Source organism: Uranotaenia lowii, chromosome 1 (genome assembly GCF_029784155.1).
Source record: "Uranotaenia lowii strain MFRU-FL chromosome 1, ASM2978415v1, whole genome shotgun sequence".
Classification (NCBI taxonomy): Eukaryota; Metazoa; Arthropoda; class Insecta; order Diptera; family Culicidae; genus Uranotaenia; species Uranotaenia lowii.
The window spans coordinates 55,557,977-55,574,834 of record NC_073691.1 but is presented as its reverse complement, the minus strand read 5'-3'; the positions used below and the strand labels follow the sequence as shown (position 1 = coordinate 55,574,834).

General features: G+C 35.9%; 1 protein-coding gene and 1 long non-coding RNA gene across 2 annotated transcripts in view; one reads left to right on the top strand and one right to left on the bottom strand.

The window, feature by feature from the left end:
- The window catches only part of LOC129754342 (E3 ubiquitin-protein ligase HECW2), a 165,848-nt gene that overhangs the window by 124,087 nt on the left and 24,903 nt on the right, over positions 1-16,858 (bottom strand). The window lies entirely within an intron of this gene.
- On the top strand, positions 1,036-1,645 carry LOC129754352 (uncharacterized). The gene is made up of 3 exons (XR_008739013.1): positions 1,036-1,103; positions 1,176-1,230; positions 1,287-1,645. It is a non-coding gene; the product is annotated as an uncharacterized LOC129754352 (long non-coding RNA).

Here is a 16,858-nt window from a genome sequence, read left to right as displayed (position 1 = left end):
TAAAGTGGATAGTTTTGTGGTTCTCAATAAAGTAAGAAGCAAATAAAAAAATTCTAAAATCTGAATCCGAATTTTTTTCTATAAATTGCTGTATGTGTGCGTGAAGAAATTGGGTTTCTGATTTAAATTTCAGAATTAAAATGTATTTCATTTAAATTCTGGACAGCAAAACCGAGAATTTTTGTGTGCATAAAAGAGTTGTTTTTAAAGTTGCTTATAAAGAAACAAACTTTTACTATAATAAGACCGAATTTCTAAGAAAACCTTCGTTGTATTATTTTTTAACATTTTTCATCTTAACTAGATATGTTTTGAATTTCAGTCGTAAATTTTTATTGAAATTGTGTCAAATTTAGATAATCTAATTTTTTTTCCTACCGAGTCACTTGCAAAATAGGTTACGACTCCAAAAGTCACTTGCCACCGACTTGAGTCACGCCATTCGCCTCTGAGAATACGGTGACAGTGCATGCGTATTCATTCAAAGTCACATAAATTCATCCAAGTCACGGCATTCGCCTGCCAGAATACGGTGACTCTGAAAAACCAAGTCACTTCACGTCATTCGCCTCGCAGAATAAGGCCCACTTTCTTAAGGGATGAATCGTCTGAATGAAAATCATAGAAGAAGAAGATGCTACTTTTTTTACAATTGTGATTAAATAAATAAGGCACACTTTTTCAAACTTCCAATACATATGTTGAAACGAATATTGCGTACCTCAAAAATCAATTGCCCTTTATGGAATAAAAGTTCATTGAAGTTCATCTGAAATAAATTTTGCCCAACGGGCGTATATACCCAGGTAATGCAAATCTAATTGATTCCAGGCACAATTTTTCAAAGATTTCTAATAAAAACGAGTTTTGATTTGTTTCCTAAGCTAGTTTTTGTGATTGTATTCAGCTCAAGCTATAGTAAATGCTCTTTTCAGCATAAAAAATAACGATTATTTCTCTGTCTAAATTTATTCGTAAAATATGCATCACCTACCATTAAATTTCTTTGATTTTTGCTACTGTGTTCATCCACAAGCTACAAAATGAATCATCTGAGCTGTCAAAAGATATTTTCGAAAAGAAAATAATGGGCCCGGAAAAAGGTAATTTTTTCAAATTATATTTTTATTTAAACTAAATTTATTACAGACCTTTCCACTCTTTTTCCATTTCAGCTATATTGTAGAAGATGCAATGGGTTGGTGTTTATCCCGGTCTTAAGAAAGAAAGGTAGTTTTACCCAATTAAATTTCATTAATAATTATTACATGTTAAATTTATTCCAGATTCCAGATTTGCTGCTGTTCTCTAGACATTTCTCCTCAACTATTTAATTGTTGGAATTGGAATAGAACGAGAAATCCGTGGATGCTGAACCAACCATGGCCAAAAAGGCAGTGAAAATGTACTTGTGAACACCAAAAGAAAATCGAACGGGAAGTTACCCAAACCCAAGAAAAGAATAAAAACACAGAAAAATGAGAAAAACGGAATTTTTAATCCTTCTATTTTGAAACATCAACAAAATTTGTGTATAATTTACGTAGCTCAGCCTCTTGGCAAGGCTCTAATTTGATAACTATCATGCTGGGTTTCGCGCATTTGATTGTTTCGGGTAGCGAAAAGCTTTTCTCCATAACAGCCGGCGGGGGTGAAAGTCCAGCTATGAGAGTTCAAGTGGTTCAAGTTTTTTTTGTACTATTTAAAAATTTACCCAAGAATATGAAGCAGATATTCAAAGAAATTCAAAAGATGTTGGTTAAGTTTTCAAATTTGGTCCTTTTTCACACTAATTTTGTGGCAATAAAAACCTCCTCTCGATTTTCTTAGAATTCAGCAACTTTCCTTCTTGATTCTTACCGAGTCACCTGCGTAATAGGTTACGACTTCAAAAGTCACTTGGCACCGACTTGAGTCACGCCATTCGCCTCTGAGAATACGGTGACAGTTAAAAAAAGTTCATTCAAGTCACCTAAAGTTCATTGAAGTCACGGCATTCGCCTGCTAGAATACGGTGATCCTAAAAAACCAAGTCACTTCACGTCACTCGCCTCGCAGAATAAGCCCCAATAAATCTTCGTTTGCTAACCGACTCAGATGGTGCACTGGGTAAGACAACGGACTTTTAAGCCGAGATGATATGTTGCAGTATGTTCGGTTCTTGGGATGAAAATCGCTTTAAATGTTTTTCTTGTTTCGCTTGAATGTAGTGATCATGCATCAGTCTTTATGCCAATAGTGCTTTCCAATCATATCTTCTTTGGTACAGCACACTTTTCAGCGCAATTTCGACACAGAGATTTTCTATATGGATGTGGTTACAATTCATATTCACTCTACGGTGTCTTTTAAAGAACAATACAATTTATAGAGAAAAAATTCGACATGTCTGAAAGTTGCTACCGATCATGGTAACCATATTTAGTTTGTAGTTTATTTTTGTATTCGAACCCATTCCACAATATATTTATTAGTTTGAATTTAAATTATTGTCAATTTGTATGGGCTCATTTTTTTCGTTATAGTTAGGGCGCGATGCCCTGTAATACACTACACCCGGACCGGTTACGTGATGCGGGCCTGCTTCCGTGTCCGGGAGGAATGCATAAATGTGGGACTGAGTCCGTGGTCACCCTATTGTCCAATCCCTACCTCGTCTAAACTTTGCGAAACGATAAGCTGGCTCGCATTATCAAGTTTGCGTTTGGTAAGAGAATTCTGCATCCGGGAGATCTCAGAGAGGAAGCGAGAAGGAGAGAGGATCAGAGGGATCGTGCAGCTTTAGGCGGGCAAGATCGAGGAGAGTTGTCGTGACCGTCCTGGTGATCGGTCGATATAGTGTTCGGCAAAATAAAAATAAGACCGCGTGTGAAAAGTGGCCCGAAAGTCGGGTATCATCCGCTTCCCAAATTCGCACTGTGGGAAAAATCGGTGCGATCCAAGGCCACAACACACAACAAACCAAATCGGCAGCGGTTCCTCCACTCTTTGAGGACCACTGCTGGGGAATCAATATCCCTCCGATTCCAGGTTCGACAATCAACACCGGTCGCGACAACGGTCGTCCAAGGACGACATTATCGGAAGGAAGCATTTCGGCTGGTTGGTGATGCCTCTGACCCACGAAGGCAACTGCGATACACGTCAAAAACCGGGGACCAGGTCCAGCATCGGCTGTCGATCGCAACGCGGGTGCATTGTTTTCATTATACAGCGCGATCACAGGTCCGACTCTAGTGTGTTCTGCGATTAGTCAGCGGAATCAGTCTCCAACCGCGAGGTGCTAGGCTTTGAAGCGAGCTGCCGGAACCTCCAAAAACCAAGGTAAAAAGCCCAAGTCTCAAGCTCGAGCTTCAAGCCAAGGTCAGAAGTCCGAATCTCAAGCCCACCCTCGAAGCTGAACCTCAAGAGCAATTCGGGAGCCGAATCTCAAGCCCAGATCCGAAGCTGAACCTCTAACACGTGCCTCTAACCCGATCCTATAGCTGATCCTCAAGCCCAAGTCCGAAGGTGAGTCACGTCCAAGATGTCCAGGTAGCTGATCGGCCCCAACAAATTCCCTTCCTTCTGTTGAATGTATGTCTGATAAGAAAAAAAAATTAAAAACATAAAAATGTAAATTTCCACTTTTCAATCTTTCATGAAAATAAGAGACGATATATTTTGGGAAGGGTTCCACCTGATTACATTCCCTTTGGTTTGCTAGTCCTACTCCACAAGTCCGGTGGAGCTACCCGACCGTTTCAAAGTTTACCACGCCAAAGAGACTCTCCCATATCTATCGCACTTTTCGCAAAAAAATCGTTTGAGCGATATGGAATAAGGTTACCTGATTGCCTGGTTTTATCCGGATTTGCCCGGATATTCAATACAAAATATGGGAACAGCCAAGCCCAGCCCGGTTGTCCGGATTTCATTAAAAAATGTTCGGATTTATTTGGCAATTTAAACACAAAAATAAACCACGAACGCCTCAAGAATGAGATTTTTGGGCAAGTTTTATGAAAATAATCATGAAAGGTTTTTTTGAAAGCCTTAAACACGATTCATAATCTGTCGATGAGTTTTAATGAGAAATTTTTTATTTTAATTTTTTTTTCTTGATTTCAGTAATGTTTGGGTTTTGAGAAAGTTTTTTCGGACATTGCCCGGACATTTATGGTCGTCACTTTTGAAATAAAATGCCCGGATTATGCCAGGTTTTTATATAAAACTGCCCGGTTAGTCCGGCCGGATACGTGCTGGAAAAATTCTTGCAACCTCAATATAGAAGTTTTTTTTTAATTTTCATTATTCCTATAATTTCTAAATTTTCGATTTTCAAGATTACATATATTAAGGTTTTAAAAAAAATCTTCAAAATATTGAACTGAAAACATATTGACAAAAAGTATAAAATTCATAGAAAATTTTGAAATCATCAACAAAAAAGAATAAACGGTAAAATATCTGGCAATACTGTAGAAAATTTACAAAATCAGTGTTATGAAGATGTCATCTCTATACTCATCATTCCTGCAGTTTTTATTTTTAATTTTTTACAAAAAATAAACACTGTTTTAAAAGTATTGTTCATCTTGATTATTGATATTGATATTCAAAACAAAAAATACATAAAGTGGCGCGTTGTGACGTCACGACTTCTAAAGCTCATATTTCAATTACTATTTTATCAAGAAAGCTTTTTTTTACTTTCAGAATGTGGCGCTTTATTATGAATCTTTTAATATATCTTTCAGTTTGATAAGCGTAACTTAATAGGGATAATTTAAGGTTTCCATAATTTTTCAGCACGCATCCGGGACGTATCCGGGCAATTTTATTTAAAAACCTAGCAAAATCCGGGCATTTGATTTCAAAATTTACGACCACAAATCCGGCAAATATCCGGGCAAATGAGGTCAAAACGCCGTAAATTGCTCATCAAAAATCAAGAAAAAAAATGTTATCCATCGAAGAGATGAACCAGCTGAAAGCTGGCTGAAAATCTCTATAATAAAGACATTTAAAAATGTTTTTCGCCAAAACTCATTGACAGTTGTTAACTTGGTATTCGGGCTTCCAAAAACCGACTTTTTATGATTATTTCGTTTGCTTAATAAATTTTGAAGGCATAAATAGAAAAAAAAAAATTACAAAACAATTCGTTTTTTCTTTGTTTGATTTGCCAAATAAAGTGAATAAATCCGGGCTGGACCGGACTGTTTCCAGATTTTGTATTGAATATCCGGGCAAACCCGAATAAAACCGGGCAATCTGGCAACCTGAGGACAAATTATCATTAATACAAATCGAATGAAAAAAGTTCTCTGAAATTTTCGTGACGTCACCGCGGAATCTTTTATCTATGACCTTGATAGAATGCAGTGAGGGGTGAAAGCTGCTATTTAATTATTCAGGTTGCATCTAAAATACATCTGCGTAACAATGTGTTTGAAAATTTTCTGAAGGGCTGTCAGATATTTTTTACAGTTTATTCTAGAAAATTTTTATTGATAAATTTGAAATTTCCTTCAAAATTTATAATTTTTTTCTAAAACTTTATATTATTATTTTTTATCAACATGTTTGGAGTTATTATTTAAATTTGAAGAAATCTCAACCCTTTAACTCATGATTTTTTTTAAAAACGAGAGCAATATAGATTCAGTAAATATGAAACAACATTTTAATTCGAATATTACAACGGAACAGGTTTGAAGTCGTTATTTTGAGTCTTAAAAAAGTTACAATCCATCAAAGCTAAAAAATAATTTTTGATGTTGCAAATTTCCTCCAAACATTATAGATATATTTGGTTTAAGAAAATGTTTCTGATTGATTGAGATTTACTTTTTTAAAAGAATTCCCAAATTTAAAGAAATAATAGCTAATTCTAATTCTGATTTGATTTATTTAGAGAAGATTTTAGCAGTAGCTGTCATTCGTCCTCTAAGAAATAACAGCGGTTTTCTAGAAAAATTGTTTTCCGCTTCAAATAGGAACGATTTTTTTAATTTGAAAGGTTTATTTATTGAATTTAAGATCCCTTCTATTTTGTTCAAAAGGGTGGATCCATCAACCTACAAACCTTAGAGTTACGTTGAGACTCAAGACAATTTAGATACCCAGATACTATTGAATAATGTTGAAACTTAATTTAAAAGGAAGTTTATTTTAATATAAATAATTTTAACGAGCTTAATTTTTTCCATGGAAGGAGTTGTAAAGCACACCAGGTCAGTTAGTGAATAAATAAATTCAGATTCTTATTTTTTCTGATATAAAATAATTCTTTGAAAAAATATTTAGATCAGGTTTTAAAAACAAGAATAAATAATTTCGAAGTTTTCGTCTTTGTATTCCAATTCGAAACTCGAAGTGGCAGCTTTCAATTCAAAAAGTTAACTTTGAAGTATATTGATGGGTAAAATAATGGGCTAACAAGTTAAAACATTATTCAATATTAAAATTTCCATCAATAGTGCAAGGTGTAGCAAAGCACACCGGGTTAGCTAGTATTAAATACTCAAAAATATTCACGCGGATTCGCGGCTTGTTTCACGACAGAAAAGTCATGCATTATAAAATTTTTGACGGTCGCCATGAAATAAGAAGAGTTGACAACCAGAATGTTTCTAATCTTACTGATTGATATTCCTTCAATAAACAAGAATACAATCACAAACCGACAAAGATACGATTGGATCAACTTTGAAGAATTTACCCTTTTTTCCTCGGAATCATTTTGGGTGACAATTCGCGATTAAAAATGACGAAAGTAGTTAAAAAAAATCGGAAGAAGGTTGTTGGTCTCAATAATTAACATTTTGGAATCGGATCAATTTTTTTTTTGGAGAATTTTGTGCAAGCACTAGCGCGACGTAGTCCTAAATCACGCATTGCATTTTTTCACCGAAGAGAACAATTTCATATGGAAAGAAAATTATTATATGGTATTCAAGCGCTTTCAGAATGTAAATTTTTTTTTGAGATACACGCAAGACGAGAATAGAGATGGTGCCCGTAAATATCAGAACAAGTTTATGTGGGGTTCCATTGCCCGGTGGGATGAAACATTTTCACACGAGTGTCAGCCAGTTATTTGAAGCGACTGCAAGATGGCGAGTCGCGTACAAATAAGCTCACGGATCAAAACAAACTTGCCCGTTGGAGTTCCGTTCTCGGTTTACACATTCCAGATTAATCCAGCAGCCTGCGGCAGCATCTTTATGAATATGTATGTATGTATGAAAGAAAACAAACTACTTTTTCGTTTGAACTAATGAAACTATGGAACAGGAAATGGAAAGCGCATTACTTCCCATGAATGTATGTTATTGCAGATAGACAGAAATTCTAAGATAAACTATTATTTCTGAAAAATCGATACCGAACGACATCTTGAAGCAACCAAGCTGAAAAGCACGTGCCATCAGCAATTACTGAATGATTTATCGGTTGATTCCCATTTGGCACCCGTTGGGGGGAAGATTAATGTAATACCGTGTCTGTTAATCGGTATTATATTAATTAAAATGTAATTAAACAGTTCCAACCTCAACTGGGCCTTAAATCAATCATCCGCCCAACCAGTAAGTTAGTTCAGCCAGTGCAGTCAATGTGGTTTGAAGCAACTTATTTAGTAGCTTAGAAGTCTTGTTTAGCATTAACGTAATCTATGCGATGTATGACGGCAGATATGTGCTAGGGGCTAGCCTATTTTTACACTACTCGGTAGAGATTAGCCTAACTCAAGATCACTTTGTCACGAAATATGCCATAAAATTGCGGTAGAAGCAAATCGGCAGCTCGATCAGATGCCGCCATCCTAAGCTCGCGGTCTGTTTTTGGTATTAATTCAATCATCGTTTGCTCACATTTGATCACCCAGCTGCCGGTGACTAAGTTACGAATGCCCTTTGGGCTGATTATCCGACCACCATTGGCATTGCGTTGATGTGCCAGGCAGGATGCCTATTAAAATACTCAAAACACCGGCTCTGATCGAGTGATTAGAACGTTCAACCGTATACCTGGTACCGGATCGATTGAAGCCGCAAGAAGCTGCCATGATTATGTGCGGTGTGGATGATCTGGGTAACGGTTCTGAGATAATTCTCTCACCTCATCCAAATCACGAGGGGTTATTAATCGATGCCAAGCACGCACCTCCGGATGGAACAGTTATTGTAGGGGGAGGCATCTTCACGGAGATCTCCAAGTAGTATTTTTCGATTGCAACGGTGCACGCTCTCAGAAAGCCACACGCTAATTTATCGATCGACATCATTCACTCACTAAGTAGCAACGGTAGCGCCAATAGTAAATCTATAGTTAGGACCGTAAACTACGGTAGTTATTTTCCAGGCTTGTCACGCCCAGGGACGAGCGATTAATCGGCGTTAGATTGCACTTTTGTGGACGCACCTCAGCACGAGTAGATCCGTATGGTTTCCATGAACTGCAGATCATAGGAAACTTGCGGTCCCAGAAACTGGACGTTCTTGAAGGAAGCAAGCAATCGATGCCATTTAAAAACGACAGCTAGGCTTTAGTAGGGATCGTCCTCGCGATGGAAGTGCGGATATCATTTGTCAAATTGCCAAATGCTTTCTCGACTGAGTGGTTGAACTTTCAATGGTAGCCGGATCATTACGAGTAACACTCACGAGAGTAGTAATAGCATTGATCACTACGCTCTCTAAATGCGTCTTTCCAGGCTCAAATTAATCAACCATTATTATTCGGTTAGGTGTTAATTCAACTATTTCTGAAGGTTTGAATTAATGCAGATTTTTCTGCTTGACACATAATTTATAAGTAACTCTTTACTACAGGTAGTATGGTGACGCTTTGAATTAATAGGCCCCTTCGGTTTAAAATATTTAAATTGATTTATATGGCGTGAGAGTATGGCAAATTGAGCTTTTCCAGAAGAGTGATTGCTCAAGTTATAAATATGCATTGAAGCCTTGTAACATTGTTACAAAATGATTGAAAGATTTGAGGTTTGTTGTAATTTATTGCGGCAAACATTAAATCTTTCTCGACGATTGATTGGTAAATTGTCTCCTTTCGTTATTCTAGTCGAGGCATGGTTGCTCAATATACAAGTAGCAATTTCGGTTCCGTTTTAACTTAAATTGACGCCCCTAGTGATGGGATTTGGTACCACAATTTGGTAACCGATCGCCGTGCAATCCCCCATTTCACCGGGTTAACAGAAATTATGGCCAGCTCCGATGATGATAGATCGGATCAGACATTGATTGTATGAGTGGGATTCGATTCGGAATTAGAATTTCCGGGGGTCAACGTCCCCTGTTTGCCAATAAGAATTCTTTCTCGATTTGTTCGGCAAACAGTCAACACGTTAGCCAAGTGAAAACTAGCCAAAGTCATTTGCGAAGATTTGAAGCCCGATATGCGCCAATTAGTAAAAATTCGTGAAGTGAGCTCGAAACTGAATGTAAAAAAAATTTGAGTGCAAGGAATTAATCGGACGTACAGTTCTAGTTTCAGATAAAGTTTCGAGAAAATTTAGGAAAAGTGATTAGCAACAAGTCACTATTGTTCGGTTCAAGAGAACTGCTACTACACGCCACGTGAGTAATATAAGTCGTTGATTCAAGAGAAGATATTAATAAGTCCTTCAAGTGGCAGGAACCGAATCCGTGTATCCCGTTTAAAAACCTGAGGACGATATTTTACGAATCCAACGATAACTGTAAGTCCGTATAAAAATAATTGATGTACCGATTATAATAAAAAAAAATATTAGTACCAGGTACCAGGATCGAACCCAGACCCTCTGGCAGGGTAGAGATTAAAAGCGTCGTCCGATAAGGTAAACTTTAGTCTTAAACTAGTTAGAAAATCATCTTGATTGACTCATCGTTAATATCGGATTTGTATTTCGCTATTTCGTCCTGATGTTTTTCCTTGAAGGAACTTGTGGGTGCAGGAAGTGCCGATCAGCCGATCGATGCTCTCCAGGGATTGGTCCCGTTACCCTAGGGTCAGCGTCCAACCTCCCGCGCATTCACGGACCCAGGTGGAAACGTCTGTCCACCTGAGATCACTGGTGGTCGTCAATTGCCCCCTGATCTCCCGGAGTCCGAATCCAGTGGTACGACACGCAGGCAAACAACATCATCGCTCGGTTAGCACGGACACACATCGTCAGAAGAAACTGACAGCATCGGCCCAGTTAGCCGCCCGGAGGAAAAGTTGCAGCACAACTAAGGTCAGATCTAATTTGATTGCTTTGTGGTATTCTATAAATAACTCCGGCCGAGTTCCGATGAAACTATTTTGACCAACTTGGTATAATTACACCCAAAATAATCCGCACATAGGGGCTACGTGAAAAACTACATATTTTTTATACAATTGATTTTCACGTAGATGCTACGAAATCGATATGTGAACCCGTCCCTATAAGAATTTGTGCTTCATGGAACGCACCTACATTTTACGTGAATTTTTTGTCAGTTCAATGCGGTTTGTTTATGAAAGAAACGAGGAATGTTTTTATTATCCGTATGAAAGTAAGGGTGTTTTTACCTTCCTGTTTCTGTTATTTTTCATAATGATTAAAAAAAACTAAATTTTGTTGTGAATAAACTTTATTTTACCATCATCGCACATCTTTAACACTACACTTTTTAAGTATAAAAACACTTAGTTTTGGACATCCTACAACGCAGCTTTCTTTTTGAAATCCTGTAAAAATGGAAAAGTACATTAATAAAAAAAAGTATTATTTGAATAAAAAATATTTTACCTTGTCTATTGTTCCGTAAATGGTGTTCCGTTCAACATCCTGAGCACTTGTATCCTGAGCCATTGCTATCAGAAAAATGAAAAACAAAAATTAGCTGACTACAATTAAGAATTATTATCACTTACCAAAACGACAAATCCAAAACAGTTGAATATTCGATCGTGATGACAACAGGAATAACGGCTTCAAAAAAATTTACAACATGGAACTAAGCTGACGGACCACAATTCCATATTCTAATTTGAATTTACCACCACATGCTGGAGAAGAATGCACAAAACGGATTTGAAGTCATCCACTTAGACTTTACGTGAAATTCATGAGTCAGTTATGTGGAAGTAAAGTAGTTGCTACCGGGGCGTTTTTGCTGCTCTGGAGTTACTACAAAATTCACGTAGAATCGATATGATGCATCAAAATCTTAGTTTACGTGAAAAATACCGTAAAAATAATTTCTTAATTATTTTGGGTGTAGAAATTCGCACATAGTGTGCCGGTAAAGAAGAGCAGGTTTTTTTTTTTTTTTTTTTTTTTTTTTTTTTTTTTTTTTTTTTTTTTTTTTTTTATACCTTTAAATTGCCCGCCACACTCCCCCACACCAAAAAACTCAATTGAGTCCCCTGGTAATGGACGCTACTGTTCCCAGCATGTCGACAGCATACAAATAACAAAACGCGAACAAGACTCTACTCATGCTGGGAACCAAATTTTTTTTTAAGCTATATGCGAAGGAATGGACGAGAAAAAATATCTAAATTTACGTTAACGTGTGAATCTCAGTGGAAATATATCCTTTTAAGAGATCCACAGAATACGACAAAAATTTACAAAATTAAAATTAGGTTAAAAGATATGAAGAAAAAAATTAAAACTAAGGCTGTCTTAAAACAAAATAAAAAAAAACTGAACTAAAATAAAATATTTAAAGGTAAACAAAAAAAACTAAAATTACTATGACTGATACGATGGTTGGTGGTTAACGAACATGAATTCCTTTGAGATATTGTATCAAATTTGTTTTAAAGGCGGATCGACTGTTGATGATTTTGATTCGATTGGGTAAACTATTATATTTGGTAGGCCCAATGAAGGAGATTCTTCGTTGACCTAGTGTAGTCGATGATCTACTACGCTGAAGATGACTTGATTGTCGGGTATTGTGGGTTCGGACTCCCATGGTAAAGCTCATATTTCTATTGGTTGAAGAATGAAGATTATCAAACACAAATAAGATGGTTTGTAAGTCACACATTTCTGTAAGGGGCAAAATATTGTGGGATCTTTCAGAATAAAGATGGAAAGTTGGAAACAGTAATGGAAGATTAAATATTGTTTTCAGGCAACGGTTCTGCAGTGTTTGTAGGCGTGTTAGTAGGGATATAGATGCTCTTCCCCAAAGAATGATTAAATAATTTAGAATAGAATTGACAAATGCGTGATAGAATTTTAGTAAGACATGACGTGGCACAAATTGCTTTATACGCCAAAGGATTCCACACAGTGATGAGACCTTGCTTTCCAATTGCATTATATGATATTTCCATGATAAGGTGTCATCTAATAATAGCCCAAGGTATTTGAAGTTCACAACTTTCTCAATCACGTTATCATTGACTACAGGATCTTCATGACTGGGAACTATTTTTCTTGCTGAATGAAACACCATATATTTTGTTTTCGGAAAATTTAGAGTAAGAAGATTTGCATTAAAATATCTCAAAAGGACTGTAAGATCTTCTTCAATTTGCTTAACAATAAGCCTAGGACATTTCCCTGGATAAAAAAGGGCCGTATCGTCTGCAAACAGTCTTGGGATGCCATGTAAGGGAATGTTCTGGATATCATTGACATAAAGCAGAAATAGCAGCGGTCCAATATTACTCCCTTGAGGGACTCCAATGCTCATGTTTTGTAAAGAACTGTTGGTATTATTCACTGATACATATTGTTTTCGACCTGACAGATAACTGCGAATAACATCGTTCGCAATTCCCCGAATCCCATAAGAATCTAGTTTTTTTAACAGTATATCGTGGTTCAAGGTGTCAAAAGCCTTTTTCAGGTCTAAAAACAAAGCCCCGACTATGTTTTTTGAATCTATGTTTTTGATTATTGTGTCGACAAGTTCACAGGTAGCAATTGAGGTGCTAGAACCAGCTCGAAATCCATACTGTAGATTATAAAGGATATTATTTTCTTCCAAGAATTTATTCATCCTATTAATCAACATTTTTTCAAATACTTTGCTGAAAATACTTAAAGTAGAAATCGGACGGTAGTTGTTAACATCAAGACTGTCTCCTGCCTTGAAAATTGGTACGACTCTTGCTATTTTGAGAAAGTCAGGATACTGTCCTGTTTCTACGATTTTGTTAAAGCATTGACAAAGAATTCGAGAGAAATCATCGCAGTTTCCCTTTAATAAGTAAGTAGGGATCTGATCGTGGCCACAGCATTTTTTGTTTTTAAGAGAATTTATAATTAAGACCACTTCGTTTTTTGTTCCCGGATATAGGAAAATGGAGTTAGAGACACGATTAGTAAAGGATAACGGGTCAGATTCAGGATCGTTATGAATAGTTGTTGCTAGATCTTTACCAATTTTCGTGAAGTGATTGTTAAAAGCTTCGCATACTTCGGGGTTTGTCTCGAGAAGGATATTATTAACTTTAAGTTTCATTCCATTATTAGAATTACCTTTTCCTAAAATTGAGTTAATGCCTTTCCACACTTTGGAGCTTGTTGTGTTGCTGAGCAAATTTTCATAGTAGGAAGCTTTACATTTCTTCTTACATTGTTCTACCTTCTTAGAGATATGTTTTAACATTTCTTGTAAGTGTGAATCTTGGGGATTCCGTTTTAAACGTTTTATATAATTATTTTTTATTTTGATTAATGTACATAGATCAAAAGACATCCATGGGCAAGGCTTTCCTTTCAATTTCATTTCTCGTGTTATTTGTTTGGTACATTCCGATACTAGGCTATCGTAAACGGTACATATTTCTTTCAAACAATTCTCAGGATTTTCGATAATTTGTACACTTTTAAGGTAATCAGAGAATAAACTGTTTAATCTTGCACGATCAATGATATTTTTATGCAGAATAGTTTTACATTTATTTGAGGACAATCTTAGAGTCGTAATAACTTGAGAGTGGTCACTAATATTATTGCCGATAGTGTCGTTTCTAACGAGTGCTAAATCACTGTGCTTGCAAATAACGTGATCAAGAACATTTTTACTCCTGGGTCTTGTGAACAGTGTGTTCGAACATACAAAACCGTAGGATTCTAAAAGTGATATGTATTTTTGTACGTTACTATTGCTAGTCATGTTAACAGGTAGGTTGATGTCACCAACCAAGAAACAAGAATGATTCTGGGGAACGGAAGACAACAAATTTTCAAGAATTGGAAAAAAATTCATAACAGGAAACGATGGAGGTTTGTATACACCATACACATCGAAAATTTGGTCTTTTATTTTTATTTCAATGCCAATGCAGTGGAAACCTTCAAGACATAAATTTTTTGTAACTCTACAGTTTAAATTTTTTTTAACGTACACTGCAAGGCCTCCGTACGACTGCTCTCTACATGAAAAATATGAATTATATCCAGGTATGTTATACAACGAACAATTTGGGGAACAGGTGGGATCCCAAACTATAGTTGTTCAGATTCGAGGCCTAGGATTAAAAACCATAAATACAAATTGTGAAATCTGAATTTTCAGCTGGTTGTCGTACTTTGAGAGAAAAGATTGATTATTGCTTGTTTCGCGTTGTAGGTTTTGTATCCCTGTTTGGACAGATTTTCGGGTTAACTCGGGTGTAAATGGGTCTCGGATAGCGATTGGTTCGGGTTGATTTTTTTTGAAGGACTCGCCTTGAGGAGTCTAGCCGGGCACGAACGGAAATTGCTGCTTCACATACGAGCACGATTGTCGCGTGCTCGTTTGGCGCTAAGTGGAGGCAGCTAATCAATCTTTTGATCAGCAAACTTCGAGAACCGTTACAGCCTCACCTTAAGAGAGTAAAATTGTCTTCAATATAATTTCAAGGCAATAGTAAATTCCTTGGCAAATTCACGTAAAATCTTAATCAGCAAACATTGCTCAGAAACTTGCAAGTTCCAAAACAAGACTGAGTAGAATTCCATCTCATAATTACAAAATCGAAGGTTCAAGTTTTGAATCTAGTCCACACTAGGGAATTTGTTTTAGAACAAAGTAAATCCAAATTATTGATTCATAATAATTTAACGCAAATCAATCATAAATTTAACGCATATAAACATAATCAATTTTGCAGCTAGAACCCTTACTTTATACTAGAACACAAAATCAAAATTAATATGCTGAAGCATTATTGATTGTTCATGCTATATGACTAATTTCGAGAAAACGTGCAAAAGTTGCCGTAGTGCTTAATATTCCCACATTTTTTGGGTATTTTTTAAAACGAAAAAGTTTCCTAAATTTTTCCAGATATTAGTTGAAAATTGGATAATTGTTTGGCAAACTAGTCCTAAATTGATGCACTTATCTATTGCTTGGAGCCTCAATTTGAAATTCAAAATGTGAGATTAGAAATAATATCAAGGTTATCCTAACAGGATCAAGAAAGAGTTCAGGGTGCTAAATTTGATTTTGATATTAATTGTGAATTTCGGAATAATTTTTTTTGATTCAAAAAACGAGTTTCTGTGAGGCTAACATCTTCAATCCTAATCATATTTCGGATTTACTATCAAAATTAAAAGTTTGAATTGGGAAATCAATTATGTAAGCAAAAAAAAATCAAACATCTAATGTCGCAATCGAGAACTTGTGTGCTATTTTTTTTTAATTAATATTTTCATTGATATTATTTTCAATTTTCTTTTGATGAAAGTATCTATCTTTCTATCTATAATATATAAAAGGCTAGTTATGTCTGTAATATCTTCAAAGTTTTGACAAATTTAGTATGTGCATTAGATCGCAGCAAAAATGACTTCTTGCTCCCATATATTTTTCCGGTACATTTTGGATCAGCAAGCATCAGTATAAAATTTAGGATGATTTGGTTGATTCCTGAATTAGCGTTTCAATTTTGTAATTCAGAATTTTCAAATTCAAAAGAAAAGCAAATAAGCTTGAAATGAAGTTGGTCTTTGATTTTTGGTTTTGAATATTCTTAAGCTTCATTTTTTGATAGGATGACAAGCAGCTAAGCTTTTAAAAAGATTTTTTATGTTGAATCAATTTCAGCATAAAAAATCTGAATCCATTTTTAGAATTTTTATTCGCTTGCTTCGGTTACACAGCTTTTAAATAAGCTATCAAAACGCTAAAATTAGAAAAATTAATTTTGGAAACAAAAATTTTGCATAACATCGAATACCTTTCCTGGGGTACAAGTTAGGTGTGTGCTTCGTTATGAATTGTACTGCAAGAATAAAGGAATATTTTTGAATGAAACATTTTGTTTTTCCATACAAATTTCCAAACAAAATTCGCGCTTATTCAGGACTGGATGGATCCCTTCCAAATTTTTCAATTGCTACAACCAGCAGCAAAAACAACCAAAAAAAGTTATGGGGTAAAAATTAAAGAATTTGAAATTTCCATACAAAACTTGCAGCGGTCTAATGTGCATGTTCTTTGTGAAGATAAGAAGCATTTTCGTTAAGTTAGTTATGTGGCTCAATTCATTTCAGAAACATAATTAGCTTAGCTTAGATTGACTACTGTTATCCACCTTAAATCATTAAACTTGAAATGCAACATGAAAATATTCTAAATCGAAAGTTCTTTATAAACTTCGTCATCCTCTAAACGTATTTTTTTATCGGTAATAAAACGAACGCATTTCAAATTCCATGATCGCAGGCGTGGCTCAGTAGAACGAATTCCACATCGCCAATGGTTGCTACTCCGTGATTGACCGAGGTCATCAATTTTGTCCAGAGGTCAAATGAATGGTATCTGGGATTGACAGCAGATTCACAATGAACAAAACTGATGCTCTCTTTTTACACATCAATAACGGCGCCGGCCACGTCCTAGTAGTCAATGGAAAGGAGGAAAATAGAGAAAAAGGA